General features: G+C 48.3%; 1 non-coding gene across 1 annotated transcript; it reads right to left on the bottom strand.

Annotated features, from left to right (window-relative positions):
- Nucleotides 1-5,242: 5,242 nt before the first annotated feature.
- On the bottom strand, nucleotides 5,243-5,324 carry TRNAS-CGA (transfer RNA serine (anticodon CGA)). Its single transcript has one exon. It is a non-coding gene; the product is annotated as a tRNA-Ser (tRNA).
- Between the last annotated feature and the right edge of the window lie 4,325 nt (nucleotides 5,325-9,649).

Genomic DNA, 9,649 nt, shown 5'->3' with positions numbered 1-9,649 from the left:
ACTCAGGCCCGACAAATCAGTGGCTTGGGTACTTAGTGGTTTTTTCCTGCATATCCTATCACCTAAACTAAAGAATGAACTCAAAAGCCCAACTAAAAATGATCACTACAATGACTCCCTGTTCTTTTGTCATTCTCCACAGCGAAAAATGCATATAGAAATACTAACATTACTGAAAACAACATATAAAAATTTATTAGAGGGAATTTCTTGCAAAAATTATGCATACTGTGCAAAATTGCATTCAAAAATGTTCTTCCTTGATATATTTTTTTGCAAAAATATTTTTTTCTGCAGACTTGTAATTAAAAAAAACTCACAAACTGGTGCAGAAATGGAGTGAACTGAACTGAAAAATAAGACACTGAACCTGGCAGGCTCATCCCTCCTTGCTTCTAACTACCGGTAGACTTGATTAGAATTACACTGTGAAAAGGTTTGCATGAATCCTGATTCTCCGTGACACACCCCAATGAAATTATATTCAGGTAACCATGTAAACCAAATACTTTCCACCATTAAAATTTTACAGAAACAAAATTAACAATTCCATTTAAATAGCCAGTATTGCAAAGTTGCCTTTTGAAAATCAAAGGGATGAAATTGCTAGCACTGTGCAACTGACTGCCAGAATCCCAAACAGCAAATGAGATTGGGACAACCTGTGTCGATTTGTGCCAGATACAGAATGAATTGCATTGACACAGAATGATCTGTTGCTCTCTGTTGATCAAAACAGTCTCTTGGAAAGCCCATTGTGAGCCCCGTGGAGACCTCTTGCTTGGCAGGGTTGGTCTGGGGGAGGAAGAATGTGACGGGAGGGTTGAACCTGATCTTATGGAGAAGTTGAGTGGCAGGGGAGGTGCTGCTCTGGATGTTGGCAAGGGACGTCACAGAATGTCGAGAGAGCCCTGCCTCAGTGACAGCAACAACCCCAAGTGTGGAGGAGAAGGCATCTGATCTGGCCTCAATCTCACCTCCTAGCAAGGAAGCACCACCTGCCACTAGAGAGGCATTAGGACCTAGGTCAAACAGTGAGCTGGCAATGTTAACTCTGCCTCTAAGAATGTGATGTCAGTTCCACCAATAGAAAAAAAAACCTCAGCTTGCTCACAGAAGTGCCCACTTGCTTGCCCAGTTCAGTCCTGTGTCTCAGGAGGAACCCCATGCAAATCACTGTGCCCACCCCACTTGCACCCTTGGCAAGGAGCTGTATCAGCACACCCCCCAAACACATTCCCTTCTCCTGCAGTTGATCAGGCTGCAAAAGCAGAGATGTGGTGCCACGCCCACATACATCATAGGCTCCATGGTAATTAAAGACACACATGCCTAAATTTTCTGCCTTAACAGAACAAACAAAAACACTTGGGGGCTGTTTCAGGCAGTGGCATAGCAAGGTTAGGTGGTACCCAGTGCAAAAAAATTCTTGTCAACCCCCACACACACACACATTGAAATTATTAAAAGAAGGAAAAAATAGGATACTTACAGTTGTAAGTGTTATTTTCTGGTTTATTTACTTAACATAAGCACTTAAAACCTATTTTTCACAATGGGAATTTCTTATGAATGAAGTTTTTTACTTAAATTTGCCGGTTTGCAGCCTACTGTTGATGTGACTGCAGGAAGCTGAGGTGTTGTGTAAGTACAACTGCAAAAAAAATAAGCACCAGTGCGGATATGCCCCCACTCTTAAAGAGCTTACCTAGAATACAAGAAGAGCCAGTGGCAGAGGGAGGGGTGTCATCACTGTGGGGGGTGACAAAATGACAAAAATATAAGGGGTGTTTTTAAATTTTAAAAAAATTGGGCTCACGAAACTTTTTAGTTTAGTCAACAAAGAAAAATGGCTGGCACTGGGCGCCACACTTTGGGGGCCGGCACATATTGTGGGGCCTGCGGCATGCCTGAGCCACGTCTCTCCTGGGCGCCTGCAGGCTCCGTGCTGCCTGAAGCGGCAGTGTGGGGCTTGCATCTGCCCTCCACCTCTCCCTCAGATGCCCTACAGCTGAGTGGGAAGCGGCAGAGAGGCTCCATGCAACGCGCCCCACCCCCATGGGCTACAGGACGCGCGAGCGGCACCCGGCACCCGGCACCCAAGCAGCTAGGTAGGCAGCTGAGGAGAGCCCTGCTGAATCCCATCTAGAACAGAATCCGGTTCTCACAGTGGCCAGCTAGATGCCTATAGGAAACCCTCAAGCATACACCTTCCAATACATATGTTCCCAGCAGAAGGAGCTTGCACCTTCGCTAATGCTATGTACAAACATTTGAAATGCACAATATTATTGCATATAGTGGGCCATTTACGGGGCAGTGCTGGCTTAAACCCAGTGGAGGCCCCTTGGCAGTCAAAATCTGGACAGGAGGCAGACCTCGTGTGCACACTGGAATAACATTGAACTAAGAAAGCTTGATTGTCGCTTTCTTTCAATATCATATCAATATTATTTTGATCCATTGTCACTGGACCCCTAAAAAGTGTGGGGCCCATAGACCAGTGCCTACTCTGCCTATTTGGTAATCCAGCCCAGCCCCTTTGGTTGCAGGAGAGAAAAGAAACAGAAGTTGAGGGATGCCTTCTGATGTGCTGCAGCTGTTCCCCACAATGAAGTGGAATGTGCAATATTTGGCAGGCACTTTCAGATGCTCAGCAGCCCTGTAGGGGTACAACAACCCTGTAAAGTAGAGAAGAAGAGGAAGAGGAAGAGGAAGAGGAAGAGGAAGAGGAAGAAGAATTTGATATCCCGCTTTATCACTACCCGAAGGAGTCTCAAAGCGGCTAACAATCTCCTTTCCCCTCCTCCCCAAGAGACACCTTGTGAGGTGGGTGGGGCTGAGAGACTTCAGAGAAGTGTGACTAGCCCAAGGTCACCCAGCAGCTGCATGTGGAGGAGCAGGGAAGCGAACCTGGTTCTCCAGATTACAAGTCCACCACTCTTAACCACTACACCACACTGGCCAGTGCTATGCGCTTCCCAAATTGCTGCTGAATCCCTCACAGGTTGGTATCCAACCTCTGCTTAAAAGCCTCCAAGGAAAGAGAGTCCACCACCATCCCAAAGAGTCTTACCATCAGAAAGTTCTTCCTAATGTTTAGTCTGAATCTGGAGCAGCAGAAAACAAGCTTGCTCCCTCTTGCAGCCCTCAGATATTGGAAGATGGCTCTCCCCTCTCCTCTCAGTCTCCTCTTCTCCAGGCTAAACATACCCAGCTGCCTCAACCATCCCTCATGAGGCTTGGTTTCCAACTGCCTCAACTGTTCCTCATGAGGCTTGGTTTCCAGACCCTTCATCATTCTGGTCGCCCTCCTCTGCTCACCTTCCAGCTGCTCAATATCCTTCTTCAACTAGCCTGCACTGACTGGCAGCAGCTCTCCAGGGTTTCATATGAGGGGGGACACATTCCCAGGCTCCCCCCCGCCGAGATGCCGCCCAGGACAGAAGACCCGCATACAAAGCAGATGGTCTAATCCTGCACTATGGAGACTCCTAGCCTGCCTTAAAGGACGTGGGGATGGTCTCCCTTTGGAAATGGGGCGGTAGGAAGAAGGATGTGAAATGCGGACGTGAATCTGCCAAGAGAAGGTGCAGCCCAGCTGCAGGCGGAACAGCAGGTGTCTCCAAGTTCTGACAGAGGAGCATCACCTCTCAGGAGGGGCCAGGTCCAGGTGGGAGGGTTGCCACGGTGACAAGGACCTGCCCTCCTTTGTGACATCTCTTGCTTCTCCCTTAAAAGCCACCTACTTGCAGGGGCCATTGTGGGTTAGTAGTGAGGCGAGTGGAGGAGAGAGGAGTTGGTGGTGGTTGGAGAAGATAAGGAGGGGTGTTCATTTGATTATCTGATTTATTACTTTTATTTGATTCATTTGATTTGATTTATTTTTTAAAATTTATTATTTTACTTTTTTATTTTAACACTTTTTATTTTTTAGTTCTTTATTTCCATATTTTTTATTTTACATTTTTATTTTGTGCACATTTGGTAAATATTTTGTATATATTCATTTTGTGCATAGAGGAGTAGTTAGGGGTAAGTGTTGGGTTAGGGCGGGGGTTAGGCTTAGACTTAGGGCTGGGGGTGGGGTCAGTTAGGCTTGGGTGGGCATTTTAGAGAGGAGGTGGGGAATTTTTTGTGAACAAAATGTGCAGACTAAGTAGGATTCCTTCCCTTTCTCTTGGTCTCCTGGGGGTGTGGTGTGAGTCCTGGGGGTCTCTCTGGCTCCAAGGAAGACTCCATCACCTTCCTCATGTTCTGCTCCTCTTCTGGGACACCTTGATGCTTGGAGGACCCTCCTAGGGGTCTCCTCCCTCTCCAGGAAGAGCAGAGCAGCCCTTTAACAGCTGGCAATGCTTCTCTTTCCTTTGGGCTGGAGCTCTTGAACCCAGAGCACTTGGGGCCTCCTTTCTGTCTCTGCCAGCCCTTTGTGCCCTGGGCTGCCTCTCTCCAGCTCTGGTGATGCCCTTTCAGGTCACTGCACTGCAGAGAGATGGAAGGAATCGGGCCAGACGCCCCTCCTCACACACAAACACCCCTCAAGAATTGGGGCTGCCGGCTTCCGAGTCGCTCTCTCTGCTCGCCTCTTCTCGGTTCAGGTGCTTAAGACACCTGATCAGCTGCAGCAACAGGGTGCCCCCCTGCAAGGCGCGGAGAAGCCCATGGCGTCAGGTGAGCAAGTGGCCCTCCTTTTGGGGACAGAGGAGGGCAGGAATGGGTTAGGGGGCAGCTAATCCATGGGGTCACGAAGAGTCGGACACGACTAAACGACTAAACAACAACAAATCAAAAGATGCACAGAGCCAGACAGCTGGATCCGGCCCAAGGTCCATCTGGGTCAGCATCTGGAAACCCAGTCCCCACCCCAGCGACCACCCCGTTTTGTGGGGTCCGATGGAGGAAGCAGTGGGCTGGGCTACAGAGCAAGGCGGGATGCGGACGGGAAGATCAGATGCGGCAGTGACGCGTGAGATCCGCGATCTGCCCGTTCTGGCGCTCAAGCTCCGCCTTCGACAGCCTCTCCCTCCCTCCCTCCCTTCGCAATTGGAGCTCCTCCGCCTTCCGTTTAACCGCTGGGACGATCGCTGCCCGTGAACTCCTCCCTGTCCTCCCCCGCGATTCTTAAACCGCTTTCCGACTCGGTTCTTTTTGTTATATTCTATTTTATTTTGTAAACTGGGGAAGCGGGATGTCAAGTTAAAAGTAGATGGCGCCTCGCCTCCCCCCATAAAAACGAGACCGCCGTCACGAACAGGATTCGAACCTGTGCGGGGAAACCCCATTGGATTTCGAGTCCAACGCCTTAACCACTCGGCCACCGTGACTCTCGGGCCAAGGCTGCGCGAAGCTTCAGCTAGACCGACCCGCCAGGCGGCCTGCACTGCGCCGACCGCGGAAGCGGGAAAGAAGCCCGTCGGCGGAGACCCGAGCGCCGCTTCTCCCCTCCTCCCTCGTCGCCTCACCGCCGCCAGAAAGGACGCCCAACTCCGGCGCCTCCCGTTCGCCTCGCCTCGCCTCCTCCGCTTCGCCATCCCCAAATCCCGGGACCACAGGGCAGCGCCGGCTCCATTTTTAATACGAATATTCCCGATAAATTCAGCCGCCGCCGCTGTTCTCCGCCTCCCCGTCCGCCGCTCGCCTTCCCGCCTCAGGCCGCGCTGCCAGGAAAGCCGCGCGGGTTTCATGCTCCTGAGCATGTGCAGAATTCCCGCCTCCCAAGTTGCCAGTCTTTGAGGAGGCTCCCCGTCGCCTAATGCAGGCTCGCTCGACTGAGGTCACGACACACACGGAATCTTAGCGACTCCCAGCTTGGGACGTAGACCAGCACAAGCCTCTTCCCCAGGGTGGGCTTGTTTGGTTCTTGGGGTTGGACTAGATGACCCTGCGACCCTTTCCGGCTCTATAGTTCTGCGATTCTATGTCCTGCACACCTTCGCTTTGAATCATGGGCCAGCTTTGCCACCAGGTTCCTTTGAGAGCACAGGCAGGAGATATATTCCATAAATAATGAGCCTGGAAATGGGTTCATGGGCATCACCACTAGTTAGTATTTCACATGCTGCAGAGCTAAGTCTTGGTACAGGAAAAAAGTGACCCCCAATCCTTGCACTGTGTTACCTGGACACGTCTGCTGCCACCCCTTGTTGGGTACACAAAATCAGTTGGTATAATATTAATAATAATAATAATCAACAATAATAATTTATTATTTATACCTCAGCCACTCTGGGCGGCTCCCAACTGAATATTGAAAACAATATGGCCGGCATTAAACATTTAAAACTTCCCTAAACAGATTCTTTTAAAAGTAACATAGTTACAGGTAGGTAGCCGTGTTGGTCTGAGTCGAAACAAAATAAAAAAAATCCTTCAGTAGCACCTTAAAGACCAACTAAGTTTTTATTTTGGTATGAGCTTTTGTGTGCATGCACACTTCTTCAGATACAATGATATCTGATGGGAGGGTATTCCACAGGGCAGGCGCCACTACCAAGAAGACCCTCTGCCTGGTTCCCTGTAACCTCACTTCTCGCAGTGAGGGAACAGCCAGAAAGCCCTTGGAGCTGGACCTCAGTGTCCACTGGCTAACAATGAGGGTGGAGATGCTCCTTCAGGTATACAGGACTGAGGCTGTTTAAGAATCCGCATCTCCTATAGGATGCAGTTAAAAGGCAAGGCCCCTCTTTTCATCTCCCAGTTATGATAAATGGTGGCTAAAGTGTGTTCCGGGGGTAGGGGGGAACTTCCTGCATTAAACAACATGTCCGGCACTCAAGACTGCAAGACTGTCTGATCTGCAAGCTTCATTCCTTTAGATGTGCAAGGAAGACTAACTTTGGCTGCTCACATTCTGCATTCTGCATGAAGCGTCTCTCTCCTTTAGGATTGCTTTAATTGCCTTCTAGTTTGGCCCTTAGAATAACAGAATCATAGAGCTGGAAGGGAGTACAAGGGTCATCTAGTCCAACTCCCTGCAATGCAGGAATCTTTTGCCACACATGGGGCTCGAACACACCCCCCTGACAATGCTAATGATACAGTGAGGGGGGAAAGTATTTGATCCCCTGCTAAATTTGCCCTCCCTGTAATGGAAAGGTGAGGCAATATTCCCAAGGGCTTTGGTGCAAAAGAGTGAATAATGCCATGAAGCTCCCTGGGTGACCTTGAGCCAGTCCCCATCTCTTAGCCTAACTAACCTAATTCTCAGGGTTGTGAGGATGAAATGGGGAGGAGAATCCTGAGCTCCTTGGAAGAAAAAGGTGGTATATAAATGTAATAAATAAATATAATGATATAAATGCACTGTATGAAGCTGCTGTTTCTGAGATGTCATGTAATCAGAATAGTTTTAATGTAACAGACCTTAAACAGAAAGATGCTTAGATTATCTGTGGCCCCTCTGAGCACGCACAGGAGCTGTGAAGATTCCTTTGTAATGCATTTCTCAAAATGGCCCCACCTTGTCCTGACTCATGAGCTATTGAGCCCTCTCCTCCCCCCACCCCCTGTCTGAGCCCTCTGCTGTCTCCGGGGAGTGTTGTTCCCTCCCCCCTGTATCTCCATACATTGGCCTCTGCGCACACATTGTGAACATTTTTATGTGCTGTACTAGCTGGCCCGGGCACGCATTGCTGTGCCTGACTCAGGGTCCTTGTTTCCCAGGAATAGGGGAGGGTGTGTCCTCCCCCCCTGCACTATGTGTTTTTTCCACCCCCACCCCGTTGTGTCTCATCCCTGTGATTACTGTACTCCCATCCTGTAGCGACCCATGAGGTATCCCATCCCCCCGCCCTGGGTCAGCCCATGACCTATTCGGGCCCCTCCTCCCACCACCCAGGGATCCACTTGGGATAGTATGTAAAGTATAGCCAAGGTCTAGTCTGTAGGCTATAAAGTAGAGGTAGTATGTAAACCCTGCTGGAGGCGTGGTCTCCGGGGCCTCAGGGATTGTGGGAGTATGTTTGTCCTTATTTTGTTGGATGTCCACTGGATGGCGCAATTTTTTTAAAAAAACATAAATCCAGGTTTTTACCTGTGCTAGGTGTGTCATCTGGCCAGTGTAAGTGGGTGGTTACACTCCAACATGTGACTCTGATGTTGTGGCCAAATTTGAGGGCGTTCGGGCAAGTGGTTGTGGAGAAATGTGTGGAATACAAACATGCACCTTCTACATATATATATATATATATATATATATATATATATATATATATATATATATATATATATATATATATATATATATATATATATATATATATATATATATATATATATATATATATATATATAATTTGAAATAAGAACATGAGAAGCAGAAGTTTTTATTGTTTAATTTTATTTTTGGGGTTGTCATTTATTTTGGTGGGTATTGTATGATTTGGGCGTTGTTGTGTGTTTTGTGGTTTTTGTGGTTGTTTGGATTTTTAAAATTTGGAGTAGGTGTTTTGAATGTAGGATGTGGTTGTTTTTTTATTTTGATGTTGGCGATGTTTTATTTCTCTAGTTGGGGTTGTCATTTATTTTGGTGTGTAGTGTATGATTTTGGTGTGGGTGTTTTTTGGTTTTTTATTTTTGGTGTAATTTTTTGGAATGTAGGATGGGATGTATTTTGCTTTTATAATGTGTTGTTTGTAACTTTTTTATTTTTATGGTTTTTATTGTGGGTATAATTGAGGAGCATTTGGTGTTGAGGAAGGTGGGGAGAGGTCCGTTTGGGTAGAGCCCAAAGTCAGGGGGGAGAGGTCCGTTTGGGCAAAGAAAAGGATCGGGGGCGATGATGCGTCCCGGGACCCAGAGAACTACTTTAAAAATCCCAACTGGGGGGGGGGATCAAATAGTGAAGCCCCACAGCCCCGTGGCAACAGAAGGCGCATTCCGAAGCGCCCGAGCTGTTTGGTTCCATAAAAAAAAATCAGGAAGTGGCAAGGGGAACGTAAGGAATTGTAAATCGAGGGGGGGGGGTCACTGCAAATATCCGAGGACTTAAACTGGGGAGAGAAAGTGCATGGTTGTTTTTTTTTTAAAGACACAGAGACTTGCAGTCATTGTATGAAGCCTAGGTTAAAAGGGGCACGACTGCCCTTACTTAAAATGGCCGCTGGAGTGACACAATGGCCGCTAAATTAAAAAGCTAAAACCCGTCGCCGTGTCCCCAAGTGCGTGTTAGGGTAAATGATGAATGACTACCTAATGCTGCCAGGCGTTTATTAAACAGAAGGCATGTTCCAAATTCAGCCCCCCCCCGGCCCCCTACTTCCACTTGGCCTAGTCTGGAAAGTAGCCTAGTCTGCAAAGCCGAGGCGAGATACTGTGGAGAGGGCAGGTTTCATCCCTGTGTCTCCCCCCACCCTGTTCTGACCCATTACCTATCCCTGCCCCCTATTCGCCCCCCCCCCGGCAGGCCCCTACCTCCACTTAGCGTAGTCTGGAAAGTGGCCTAGTCTGCTGCGGCCTATTCAGTCTGCTGGGCAATGTTGGGCCTTGTTGGTTGCTGTTGGTTGCTGTGGAATTTTGTGATGTCATCTGGTGGTGCGGCTTTGGAGGCAGCAGTGGGCGATCTGCCTTTCTATTGGATGCTGCTGGAGTCTTCAGAGCTTCTGCTGGTGATGTCTAATTTGTGTGTCACCTTTTTGTGTTTAATCATTAT

The sequence above is a fragment of the Zootoca vivipara genome, chromosome 2 (genome assembly GCF_963506605.1).
Source record: "Zootoca vivipara chromosome 2, rZooViv1.1, whole genome shotgun sequence".
NCBI classification, from domain to species: domain Eukaryota; kingdom Metazoa; phylum Chordata; class Lepidosauria; order Squamata; family Lacertidae; genus Zootoca; species Zootoca vivipara.
The sequence above is the reverse complement of the archived record's forward strand: the minus strand, read 5'-3'. Positions and strand labels throughout refer to the sequence as shown.